General features: G+C 40.6%; 1 long non-coding RNA gene across 2 annotated transcripts in view; it reads left to right on the top strand.

The window, feature by feature from the left end:
• LOC143420955 (uncharacterized) overlaps positions 1-13,899 on the top strand; it is a 75,199-nt gene that overhangs the window by 6,882 nt on the left and 54,418 nt on the right. For both annotated transcript variants that reach the window (XR_013100699.1, XR_013100700.1), the window contains exon 2: positions 5,466-5,628. This is a non-coding gene — a long non-coding RNA (uncharacterized LOC143420955). The remainder of the gene's footprint in view (positions 1-5,465; positions 5,629-13,899) is intronic.

Genomic DNA, 13,899 nt, shown 5'->3' with positions numbered 1-13,899 from the left:
TGTGCTCCAGTACGGCTTAATCGCTGCACAGGTCTCCAAGGCTTACTGCTACACACTGTAACAAAGTACACTACTTACCTCAGGGCCACACAGAGAATAGGCTTGTACAGAACACAGCGAGATCCAGTGGGAATCAGTTTCACATCACAACACATTATTGATTTTTTTTCTTCTCTCCCCCCAAAACAGACACGTTTTTCATTGTTGCTGTAACCTAGCTTCCTATCTCTCTGTCCCTTGCAGAGATGGGGAGGGAGCTTAGGATTAAGGTCATGCCCTAGAGGTAAATGCTGTAATGGGTCTTTTTTCCCAGTTTTACTGGTTAACACTTTTTCTACTGAGAATGAACCCATCACTGGTTAGTTTGCACTTTTTTTTTTTTTTGCTATGTCATGTTGTAACAGCTTATACAGCTTTCTCCCAAGACTTCTGCAGCACTGCAAAGAACTAAGTTGGAAAATAATATTTAAAAAATGATTTTAGTTTTCTTTTTTTGTGCAACTAGAGAGACAGAAGAGAACTTAGAAAGAACTCAGAAATCATTAGTTGTGAGGTTGATAAAAACTTTATTATTTTTTGTTGTTGACATTTTACTGTTCAGGTTGACCTGACTGTGAAGGAGATAGGTGTCTGCTCTTTGGGGAGCTTTCTTAGTACCTAACTGTCTCAGTTTTTGGCTTTAATGTGTGTTTGTGGGTTAAGAAATGTTTCCTCCTATCCCTCGTTATAGAAAAAGCAGCCAAGTGCTCTCATTTAATTGGTTTTTGTTGAAACATTTGTTGAAAGCAAGTAAATGTCCTTGAACGGCCCGCATCATTTCTTCTTCTCTGTCCATGGCCCAACTGATGCTTGTAACTTTGCAGCAACCCTGTACTCTTTGTACACACACACACACACACACACACACACACACACTAAACAGACGGCAAAGAGCACGTGGAGTTGACAGCTGGTAACTGCAGGGCCCAGCAGGTGCAGAGTGTGTGTATGTGTGTGAGTGTGTGGTTGGCCCCAGAGGGCCCCTGACTCATGGCCAGAGAGGCAGGCAGAGGTGTGTGTGTGTGTGTGTGTGTGTATAATGTGTGTATACATGGTTATAAGGGGGGCCTGGCTGACTGACTAGCCTGGAGTTGACTTCACTTCAGCTCCAGTGATTGATTGCAATAGGCCTGGACATGAGGCGATGTATTGCCCGTGGATACTACCTTTGACTACCTTCATTACATCAATAGCCCTCTCTCGCTCCTATTTCCTGTTTTGTTGTTGTTATTTGTGTGTTCTTATGGCCTTTTACTGAACTTTGAAGAGTTCACTTTATTATGATAATCGGCACCGGACTGCGAACTTTGTGGAGAGACTCACTTGATGAAATGGATCATCGCTTGGATGCAGGAAAAGTTTGACTTGAATGCAGTGAACGTCGAAACTTTCCGTGCACACACCGGAAACTCTTTATCTGTATATCTTCTTTCCTTTACCAGAACCAGCTTGGTCTTGGTCAGTATGCCATTTGATGGAGTGCTCTTTGCCAGCCCGCCCGCCTCTGGCTATGGTGCCATCTTGAAAAGCGCCGCGGCACACACACCTGGCCTGCCGGCTGCGTCTTTGGTCTGCCTCACCTTTTGTCAGCACCATGTTAATGAAGGCCCTGTCAGTGTCCACTGCTCGCACACCGGGGTGCCTTTTAATGAGTTCGCTATTTGATCACTATAGACACCCGGCATGAACCATGTTCCCTTTTTTTTTTTTTTTCCTTTTCTTTTTTTTTTTCAGATCCCTCATGGTTGCTTCTGCTTCAGTCTTGTATGCATGTTCACAAATTTTGTGTTTGTGTGTGTGTGTGTGGGGGGGGGGGGGGGGGTTAAAGGGAAAGGAGACAAGGAGGTCAGCTGATTGGGACTAGTTTATAATAAAAGGGGAGGGTGGTTGTCTTTTAAAAGAAGGGGGGAAAAGAAAAGAAAATTATTATTTTTATTCCCCCCTCTCTCTATACCCAAGTGAGTCGTGGCTCTCTCTTTTCAGGGGTAGATGAAAGCAGCTGGGCGCAGGGCTTCCAACAAAAAGTGCCAAGCGATCACAAACAAACCTTCAGATGAATCACATCAAAGGCGCTGCCCCAATTGTTAGCCCTCTCATATCTGCGGAAAATTGGCTCATTAAGGGCAAAAAATGACATTGTTTACATTAGCCGGGGCCCTGATTAGTGCTAGCCATGTTTGTTGTGTTGCTCTGCTGTCCGCTTACCAACAGACCACTTCAGCCGCTCTGCACAATCGCTCCTTTGAAGGCTTTCTTTCTGTGGAAAAAAAAAGGAGATAGAAAGAGTGAGGACAACAACAACAACAACAACAAAAAGAAATGGAAAAACAGAGTGGAAAAATACACCAACATACACACACAAACACATACAACTGCGTTTGTGAACCCACACAAATGGACATGATAGCTTTTTCTCTCTCTCTGCCTCTCTGCTCTCCTCTGCTTATTGGCTTTTCTCTCTTTAGGACTAATTAGGTTGCTTGTGGAAATAAAGGTGATAGGAGAGGACAGTTGGGCCAATGATGAGTCTGTTTGTGCTGTAATTGCACTGATAAAGAGGCTAGTGTTGTTGGCGGCAAAGAAAAGAAAAGAAAGAGCTTGACAATGAAACGCCCGGGGCTCTTCTTTGTGGCGACGGCTGCGTATCTGTGAAAAGAACACCTTTTGTGGAGCAAAGCTTTTGTAAACTGGGATGATTTCTAATCTGTGGAAAGTGCTATGTGTTTTAGACAGGCATGTGTGTGTTTGATCTCATAGATCTAAGGTGTAAGGGTCCTTATACCTTCTCATCTACTACTTGAACTTGTTTTTTCGCTCATCTGCCCTTTTAAAAAAAACAAAACAAAACAAAGCTAAACAAACAAAAAGCATCTAGACACTGTGGAATCATTCAGCGCTACAAAAGAGATGAAATTAGACTGTTTTAATTTCTAATCACCTCTGCACAGACCCTGTCTTGTTGCATGCTATGCCATGTTATATATGCACAGAGAAAGCTGGACTGTGTTTGTATATTCTTTTTTATGGCGTGCTTGAACAGATGCCAAGATTCATAAAAAAAACAACGGCTAAGACTTTGTATAAAGGTCATGGCCTATAATGCATTATGAACACACTCATAAGATATTATAATGGAATTATGGGGCTGGATATAAACTGAACTAGCATGCCCAGAAAGCTTAAATATGAAATGAGCGTTTCAACTGCTCCAATCCACTGCTGGCATGTTTTACAGAACCACAGTGTGGTTGTTAGGCTGTTATAAATTGTTAATAACAAGCTGAAATGAAGGCTGTCTGTATGTATGTTTAATATGCCAGGTATCTTAATACACAGGCTGACAGCAGCAGTGGCCTTGCTCAGCATTTATTGCAGCTATTACAAATCATAAGAAATGCAAAGAAACAGTAAGACTGGGAATGAAGACAAGATAAATACAGAATAATATTTATAGCCGCAGAGTTGAGAGTACCACAGCCACCTGACCGCTGCTATCTCAGTATCTAACAGGTAGGTTTGCTTGCTATTGTCATCCTTGAACGTGGCACCTGTTTGGTGTCTTTAGTCAGGCGCAGGATAGTTTGTTGGGCAAACAAAAACGAGTGACAAGCTCACTGCTGTGTATTTTCCACGGGTTTCTGTGATCTCTACAAACACTTTTCTCTTTCCATGAGAAGGTTTGCACACAAATTGTGAACTATGCTCCTCTTTTTTTGTTTTTCTTTTTTTGGTTGAGTGTAACTAATCAAAGCAAGTGTCAGTGATCGTTACCATGGTAACATCAGTCTTAAGCTTTACTTAGCCTGGGGGTAAGTTGTCAATATTTATTTGGTGCTAAATTAAGACAGGTCTAGCCCTACAGGCCTGTCTAAAGTATCCTTGTGAAACCATCAAACCGTCCATTCTCTTCCACTTATCCAATTCAGGGTCACCAGGGGGATGGACTCTGGTATTTGACACTAGGTATTTGACACATGGAGGTAAAAAGCATTGGGAATGCTGAACGTATAAAACCTTGTGCCTATTATATTAGCTATTATGAGACCTTTCATCTCATTTTACTTGAGTAAATACAGATGCTGGAGTTTTAGTTTTTTTTTTACGAAGCCCTCACATATTTGGCCCTTACACCCAAGGAGGAAGAGAACAACCAATAGTTGGAATGAGGTTCAAAGCTTTTTGTATTCCTGCTAAAAAAGCAACTTAATTGACACCTCAGTTCGAAGGTACGGACAGACAGTTCTCCAAGATGCTTGGAAGACACGGGTGATAAAGAAAAGAAAGACCTGCATGTGGTCTTTCTAGACCTAGCCAGTGCATTTGGGTCAGTGCTACATGAAGTACTGTGACTGCATATGATTTCTCAAGCGTTCCAGAGAGCATAGCTGCCTAAGCCTTGAGAGGATGTCACTGAGGAGGCAGATGAAAGGCAGAAACTGTGATACGTAACCATAGCCTTTATATTGTGCTATGCTCTCATGGATTTTAACATCTGGTCTTATTAATCAGTCGAATTCAGAACTTATGAAGAAAAAGGTAGAACAGGTCATCCAGTAATCAAAGGGTTGGCGTTTCAATCCCTGTATGGCTAAGCCTCCAGTCTGCATGCCTAAGAAGCTTTGGGATGCTGAACCCCAAGTTGGTCTTCTATGCATTTATATGAATGTGCGTGAATTTTAGATAGAAAGCAGTTAGGCGTAGAAAAAGTGCTTGTATAGGTGAATGTTGTAGAAAAGTACTATTTATCAATCAGGCTGTTTACTACTTTTGCCAATTTCTCCAAGCTTTTCCTCCTGTCTCTGTATCACTTGCCCTCAAACAGTGATGAGGGACAAGTTTGTCCTATTTTTGATTGTCAGTAACATCAGGAGAATGCAAAATTTGTGGGAGAATAGTCACAATGTGTCTGAAGCATTTTTTTCCCAGCTGAAGTCGTACATGTGGATTTACTTCTTTGTATGTTGCCAGGTTCAAATTCATTCAGTCTTTCTTTTAACACAGACCATGAAACGTCTGCGTATTGTTTCCTATTAAAGTACTTATAATGTATTATACACAAAACATTCATAAAAAACTGTTATCATGGATGCACTCCCCCCACCCACAAAACAAAACATGATTTTCATGCGCAAGAATTCTGTGATCATCTCTATCGTTTGAGTCCGAGACTTTTTTGGCAAACTACTTCCAACAAGTTCCCGCAGTGACACGTTTGACCTATTAAAATTCAGGGGAGTACATTTCATTTATCTTAGCTTGGTCTGGCAGCAGTGAGAGAACAAGACCGTGCATGACAAAAAAAAGATGGAAAAAACTTTGGGAGTAAAACTTCAAGTTATGGGTGAGCAGGTCAAGCTGCACTGCTAACGACAGCCACCGACCCCGAGCTCGCCCTGCGTTACCCTTCACCTTCCTCTGCTCCCCAGCCCAACTCACCTTTGCCCTGGGAGAGAAATGGAGTCTGAGATAGAAGAGGAGGGAGGATTGAGGGAAGGATGGAGAAGAGATCCCCCTCAACATAATGATAACCGCAGAGATCTGGCCACCGTCCCCCACCGGCCCCTGGACACTCAGCCCCGCGGCCCCCAGGTCAGCTCAGCACATTATACTCGCTCTCTCCTCCTGAACTCTCTGACTCTACATTTACATACCCACCACTTTTTTTCCCTCTTACTTTTTCTCTTTTTTTTCTAGTTTGCTATATTTCACCTCCTTTTTTTTCACTACACCTCATTTTCTTTTCAGTTTCTCCCTGAACTCCTCCCTTTCTCCTCTTTGTCTTTTGCATTTCATCTGTGCAGACCATGCGCTGTGCGTGTATGTGTGTGAGTGTGTAATAATTACCATTTAGAATACTAGTAGATCTCTGAGGGAGGGAGCACAAGTTTGCCAACGCTCAGGCATGGTGGGAGCTGTTTGGTTTGTGTTTAGGTGCCCTTGGTGTGCTCTGCAGAGGAATCAGAATTTCCTTGACTTTTGACCGTTGTTCTCCCCAGGGGGGCGGCGGGTGGGATAAAAGGGCACAGACTGACTTCCATTTGCCGTTTAAAGACCCATATGGAAAATATAAATTGGTAGCAGCAGGAAAGACTGAAACCATTGGCATTCCGGGCATCCAGCATTTGAATTCATGAGGTTGTGTTATGTCTCTGCCCACTTCTCGATTGGAATATTTAAGAACGCGTCACACGGGGAAAGATGGATAGAGATGTCGGCAGTGCTTGCTTCTGTCATTGTTTTTTGTCCGAACCTCTTTCTGAATATTTACTCTGTTTCTTGGTAATATCTGATGCATAAACAGAATAAATGTTGACAGCTACGATGAGTTGATTTAGGATCAACAGAGTGCTTTCTATATTTACAAATTGCTGAAGCCTGGGGAAAAGCTTGTACATCCAAAATCTTGTTTGTTTTTATACATTTATTGGTGACATCTGGGAGATGTGCTCATCAAGACAAACTTACATAATGTTCATCATTAAGGAAACATAACTAGTGGAAATAAGTCGGCAGCAAACTATTTCCACAACAAGACATCTTGATCTTTTCTACAGTGTTTACTTGTTTTCAAAAAAGTGTAATCCTTCTAGTTTTTAACCCTTAACAACCTATGAATGACCTGCTCTCTGTTCATTTTTTACGAGCTGACGGTCTGGCGGCAGTGAGTGTTGGCGTCAGCCTTTTTTTTGTTTTTTGTTTTTGTTTTCTAATCTGCATTGTTTTCATTTAAACTGATGTCAGCATTGTTAATTTGGAAAATCTAATGTAGTATATTAAACTGTTTGTGTCATTGTGCAGTCGTATAATGTTGTATTGGAAAACATAATGCTTTAAAGGGCTCAAAAAAGACCCAGTAACTAGTATGTTGTTTTCAAGCTTGGAGATGATCCAATGGAAACGAATGCTTTTTACTAATTCGTGTAACCCTGACCTTGTACCTTGAAACATTGCGTATATATATATATGTATGTATGTATTTTTTTTATCTTTACCCATATGACTTGAGCTGAATTTGCCGAAGCTGCTATAAGTTTCAAAAATACCGGCAGCCACCAATGCTGCAAATATCCTGTCTGTGCAGTTTGCAAAGTGCTGATGTTGTGTTCGTAGGATCTTGTATTTTTGTGCAATAAAAACAAAAGTAATGTCCATATCGCCGCTTAAAGACAAACAACAACAAGCTTAATGATAAAGAAAGAAAAAAGCATTGATATATTTTTTCTCTGTTCTATCTGCCTGTTTTGTAAATAATTCTTGAACTGTTATAATATAAGTAAAAAAATATAATTGTAATTTGATTACTGAATGTAGTATTTAGTTATTTAGGATTTAGTATAGCTAGTGTAGTTCAATTATTGTGTTACTAAAAATAGTAATGTGATCACAGTAACTCATTTTACCCAACACTTACAGTGGACAGTAAATTAAAAAAAAAACCAGAATAATAATTGTAATAATTTGTCTGTCTAAAAAAAAATTGATGTATTATTTCATTTATAGGTTTTTCAGCTATTTCTTTTGCGAAAGAACTCAAGATTTTTAAATATTTTTTTCCACTTAGATGGCCACACTATGTCGAAATAACCCGTAACTAGTTGATAAAAAAAGCAACACTTCCATGCAACACATTTACGGATGCCATGAGGCAGTGTCATGTTGACACTGTAATAGATTTCGTGTCTTACATTGCTCCTCCTGCTTCACAGAACCACGCTTGACTAGCACAAGGTGGTGGCTGAATGGAGTAAGGATTGGTAGATGGATGAGCAGAGTGTAGTATATACTGTGTGTGTGTTTGTGCTAAGCAGGGGTCGTAGACTGACTGTTTGGCTTACTGGAGGAAGAAGTTCTGTGTGGTTCGTGGGACCACAGACCAACTGACCTTGTGGATCATAACTGCCACCAGGGGTCACAGCCAGCCAGCTAGAGAGAGAGAGCGAACAAAGCTTGATGATGCCCCATTTTCTCCATCTCACCCTCCTTATGTCACTGCTATCAGTTTAAATGGAGCATTATGCAAAATGAAGATGATTTTGGCTTCAGGGGGTGTGATGGGGAGAATTGCGGGTTAATGTAGGGGAGAAAAGAAAAAAAGATGGGGATTTTGTAAGGTGGGGAAAAAAGGGTGGAAGCAATAGTCTGAGGTTCTGGGGTTTGGTGGGAGGTGCTGGTGGGGGATAAGGGGTATAAGAGGGTTAATATAAGTGACAAGTGAGTGTTTCATTCTATCTAAACCACCCTCCTAGACAGGTAACTCACTTAGAGAATTTGCTGAATGAGGCAGTCAGGCTATTGGGAAAGATCGTCACTCCAGTGTCTGTCTCAATATCTGCCAGAGGCGACACAGGACCCCGGGGTCCAGCCTTCCCATATAAAAGCCCACCTGAGAGCCAGCACAATAAAGGCCACTCAGCCAGATGCAATATACCACAAAGAGAATTTCCTGAAAAACTTGATTTAAGCTGGAAAGAAATTGAAAGTTATTTGCAAATAGTGATTTCCTAAAATCATATACCCCAGGTTGACTTAGGAGAGTCATTCATATAAGATTGACTGTTATCTACAAACTAAATGGATTTAGTTTCACCTGACTCAAAAGAAAAAGTTATTGGAAAACACTTAGCTGGGTCTCTCGTCTCTTCCTGTGCACTGTTGAGGGAGACTGCAGCGCAGCATATACCCTCAGAGGACTTTCCATTTCCATTGCATACACTGTTTTGAAAGGGACCAAATCTCAGACTTCCCTTTAAGTTTATTCTACCTGCCATGAGTCCAAAATGCGATTACCTAAAATTGTTGTAATTGTATCTCGGTCATGTGTTCAGCAACAGTGAATTCCCGACTTCTTTAATATTGACCGTGTGTCTCTGTTGATTGTGTGAAATGTATGCAGCTGAGCTATTTTGTCAAATGCAGCAGTAAAGTAATTAGTCTGACTCGTTGTAAACAATACATTTTTTATATGGAGCTTATATTAATACTTCAAAGACATGTATTTTATATTGCATTTGTTTTTGCTTTAAATATGGAGGAGATGTAAAAATGAATTACAGGTGAAAAACAGTTTACAAGAAAGTTTTTTTGTTGAAAGTTTTTTAGTTGATTATTGATTTCTTTCTTTCTTTTTTTTCTTTTCTTTTCTTTTTTTAAAATTCACTTGTAAACTTCTCCCAAGCTCTTTATAACACAACAATATAATATCTTGCAGTATCTACATAAGATATTTGACTGCCCTTGTCATGTAAAGACACAGGAAAAGTGCAGTCCTCTGTTTAAAAGTAATTTGAACTTCCTGTCGATGTGCTGATGAGGCTGCACCCCTGGGGTGTGTTAAATAGTTTCTGTGTATCACTATTACAGAGGTTAACAATTATTTTCTCCCTTGAAATGAGGGGCATTGACCCTAATATGAGGCCACTTAACATCCATAATAAGATGATAATTGGCCAATGATGATGGCCTTGCCCCTCCCCCACCACCATTGCCGTCAGTTAATTGTAATAGATTACCTGTGTATTAGTTACATTCATCATTTCCAAAATAAAGCACGGGGAGACGTGTGTGCTTTGTACACTGGGATCTGTATTTGACTGATTATCAGTGGGGGCAGGGTGACTGAGACTTGAGATAATAATACTTCAAATCATTTCCTCCTTCTCCATCCTGATATTTTCTTTTTACGCTCAATGCCCCACTTCCTCACATGCGCGGTTCACTGATGACTGTCATAATTGCGTGTTCACGGGCTCGATTTCCCCCGAGGGGTTCCCCAAATTAAAAGAAGTCATCCCACTCTTCCCTCATCTCCCTTTTCTCTAGCACCCTGTTTTACGCACACATAAACACGTACACAGACGTACACACACAACCACGCACACACTTTATCTCTCCCCCTTCTTGTTCTCTCTTACAATCCTGCTCCAGGGATGCCATGCTTATTTGAATGGAACTTTCTTGTCTTTTTTCTTCTTCCTTTTCAAGCCGCGTGTCACTAATGAATAAATAAAACACACACAAGCAGTGGATTGACTTTCATGCATGGGTGCACTGGCTTTGATGAGACACACCCCCCCCCCCCCCCCCCCCCCCTTCTCCAATCCTTAGACAAGCTGCTGAGGACAGTCACTCTCTGCTCTGTTAGGCTGCTGTTAAACATTTGTTCTGTACTCAGATGATTCACATTTTCAAGTTTGCACGTCCTCTCCACCTAAGATCAAATAACTGTAAAGACAAAGAAATTCAAATTTTCATTTCGTGTTTAACGGGGCACTTAGGATAATCCCATCTATTAATCTGGTGCTCTAGACTGGTACTCTAGATGCTCTGGATTTGCAGCAATCCAGAGCATGCAGAATTCTGTGCTGCACGCGTGGTGATTATTGCAAAGACTATAAAAACTGCAGCAGCAGATGCTGTGGTTTGCTTTAGGATAAAGTGAGAGTGAGCACTGGCAGTGATAGCTACCAGAGATCAAAGCCTGCAGAAACCAAAAGCAAATTCAAGGACAAGGTCAATCTTGTGCCACGGTTTAGTTGTGAAGTGATGACAGGGAGTTGCACGCACCAAAACAGATTCAAAGAGCTTAAGAACAGATTTCTGCTTTACACCTGGATAATGATTGAAAATAACTTTGATGCTTTTTATACATGACGTAGAATGTCATTTTGTAAAGGAGCTGCTTGTTTATTCTTAGTTTTTGTTGTGAAAGTGTTTTGCATTGAACAAAAAGTAACTGTCTATGGAGAGTAGCCTTTGCTAGTATTTGGAAACCAATGCCAGGGGTTTGTGCCCTCTTAACTGCCAAGGGCCTGGCGTGCTGAGCAGGGCAGAGGGATCCTGGCACTAATTAGCTTGTAATGGCATCATAAATTATGGACAAATCAAGGCGGTGCATCAGACAGACGCTTTAATGAAAAGTTGTAATGGGTCACCCATGGAGGCCTGAGGGCTGAGGTCCTCTCGCCTGCCAGGGTTATCCATCACATCACAGCTAGCAACAGGATTGGATCCACAGACCGATTCAGAGACTGCATGTGTTGTCTGGAGGCTAAAGTTTTCATTCTCTGTTTTTCTTTCTTTTCTCCAGCGTTACCTGTTTGATTGCTGTGTCACATTTAAGTTTGTCACCCGTGCTGAGCTGATATTGGATATCCAAGCGAAGCAATCTTCTCCCCATTCAGCATTGTGACATCACCTTGCGTCATATTTAAATCCATGTATGCACATAGAGCTTCTCACACATGTCCACACACCACACATGCATGACTTGTGATGATTGTTCCTACACAGAGGGGACCTATCTTTCAGAATGAAATCTTTGAGGAATTGAACATCAATTTCTGAAACGAGTGGTCAAATAAAACAGTTTTGGGACTTATTGATGTTTCTTTTGTCCCTCTGTGCAAAATGCAATAGGGTTCTGGCCATGGCTGCCAGATGAGCGTCTGAGAATCATTAGCAAAGCTGATTTGATTTACGTCCTGTGTAGATGGGGCCATCCAAATGATCTGCTTCACCATTGCCATCATCAATCACCGCCAACCAGAGGGCACAGCCAACACGCATGGGAAAGAGAGCGGGTTGGCACACCAAAGCACCCACAGGGCTGTGAGCATGTGTGGGCACATGTGTACAGACTATACAAATGTACATTTTGTAAATGTTTGTGTGTGATCGTTCCCATGTGTACTTGAGTAGATTTGTGTGTGTGTGTGTGTTTGCTTGTGTGTTTGCTCGTGTGTTTGTATAGGGAGGCGGTGGAGGGTTTGTGTGTGTGTGCATGCATGTATGATTGAGACTGAATATGTGAATATTACTAACATTTAATGGTAAATTTATGTTACTTTGTAATAGCAGCTTTTTTCCAAGAAAGTAAAATCTTGTTGGTTGGTCTGTGATACTTTCATCTCAGACCTTTTGGACTTGAATAAGATGTGGCCTACTTCATATAGTGAATCATATAAGGCTTATGTGATTTACTCATGAAAGTGGCCACTTTCTCATTGCTTTCATATATTGTTTCAGTAAGTATCCAAAACATACAAGTTTCATTTATATAATTTTTCAAGGGATCTTATATAGGGCTGCCACAAACGATTATTTTGATAGTCGACTAGTCACCGATTATTTTTGCGATTAGTCGACTAATCAGATCATCATCCACTGGACGTAAAACTACAGCTTATTGCACCAGCAGCATCTGCTCTTATATAACTATCATTAGCTTACAGCTTTAAGTGTTTATGGTCTGTGCTAACTAAAAATAAAGACAAGATGATAGTTTATTAAATTTTAATGAAATTTGCAGATTGTTTCGGTGAAGTTTAATAAACTCCTTGCTATCTAAAATATAACAGGACACTGGAGTATATTCTGGAGCATCTCACACTTCTGATAATCAGTTGTCTGCTTGACGTTTATTCAGCTGTGTAAAAACTATAACTTTAATCTCAGACAAACTGATTTACTCAGGAACAAATAAAATACTAAAAAAAAAAAAGCCAAACAATAACATTTTAAGTTATCTAAGTGACTCATATATATTTAACCTGAGTAGCGGAAAACGATTTGCGGGGAGTCCGGTGTTCTCACGGCGCTAGTGAGCCTAGCCCCCGGCTCGCTAACGAGCTAGTGGGTAACAGATGTCTCCGAAAACGTCGGAGCGCTTTTGAAAATATGTGGTGTCCTGATAAACTGAGCAGATATTTGAGGTTTACACAGCTACATTCTCGCCTGAAAATATGTTAAACGTTTATTTTGTGACCCAGAAAGAATAATAAGAGTAACATTAAAACTAACTAGCTGCCGCCATTGTTGGAAACGGCGCTGGGCCGCGCTATGAATTCTGGGACACAGCTGCTTCTTCTTCTTCTTCTTCGGGGTTTACCGGTAGCTGACATCCTTGTACATGCAATGCTGCCATCTTCTGTTTCAGTCCGTTATTACACTCTTAAATCCTGCCACTTATTCCTGCGTCTTTTGTGATCTTACAAAGCTTCAAACGACGCATCGACTATTAAATCAGTCGTCGACGATTTTGATAGTCGACGTAATCGTGACTAGTCGACAAATCGTGGCAGCCCTAATCTTATATCTGTTTTCACTCTTGTATGCTTTTCATACAAGTTTCACACAAGACAGATACAAACTTTATAAGATTTATATATATCTTTTCCATATGGGTAACTAACTCTCTGATAGAGAATGAATATTGGTGCGATTATGACGATGTCTATGCAATAACATACAATAGCTGTTGCTGATTGTGGCTTATGATTTTAAAAATAATAAGGGAGTAATAAACATAAACCTGACTACATATAAGGATTTTGTGTATCTGCAATAAATAAGCAGGACTGTACTGAACATAAGCCCTATTGGTGGGTCATTTATTACAACCCCCCCCCAGACTGCCAAGAGTTGGTACTGCTTCACGTACTGACATTTCTGCATAACAAATCATCTATCCAACCCTAACAAAGTAAATACAACTAGCCAATCAGATAAGGGATAGGTTTGTCTTTTTAAAGGAGCAAGCCATAAAGCCATCATTAGGGCTGGGCGATATGGCCTAAAATCCATATCACAGTATAATTTGAAGCATGTGCGATAACGATATATATATATAGCGATATATTATTTTCTTCTGTATAACGTATTTTACACACCATAAGGTGTGTAAAATCTTATGGTTAAAACTTAAAATCCTTTAATTTTCTCAAAAATCGACAGTGCTTTATGTATGAATTCTGGTTGTGCTTACTGACCTCAAACCGATTTTATGTAGTACACAGCTCGCAGAAATCTGTCAAAAATGTTTTGAAACGACTTTGGTAAGCTATGAAGGCGCACTGCTTGATG

Source organism: Maylandia zebra, linkage group LG11, assembly GCF_041146795.1.
Source record: "Maylandia zebra isolate NMK-2024a linkage group LG11, Mzebra_GT3a, whole genome shotgun sequence".
Taxonomy (NCBI): domain Eukaryota; kingdom Metazoa; phylum Chordata; class Actinopteri; order Cichliformes; family Cichlidae; genus Maylandia; species Maylandia zebra.
The sequence above is the reverse complement of the archived record's forward strand: the minus strand, read 5'-3'. Positions and strand labels throughout refer to the sequence as shown.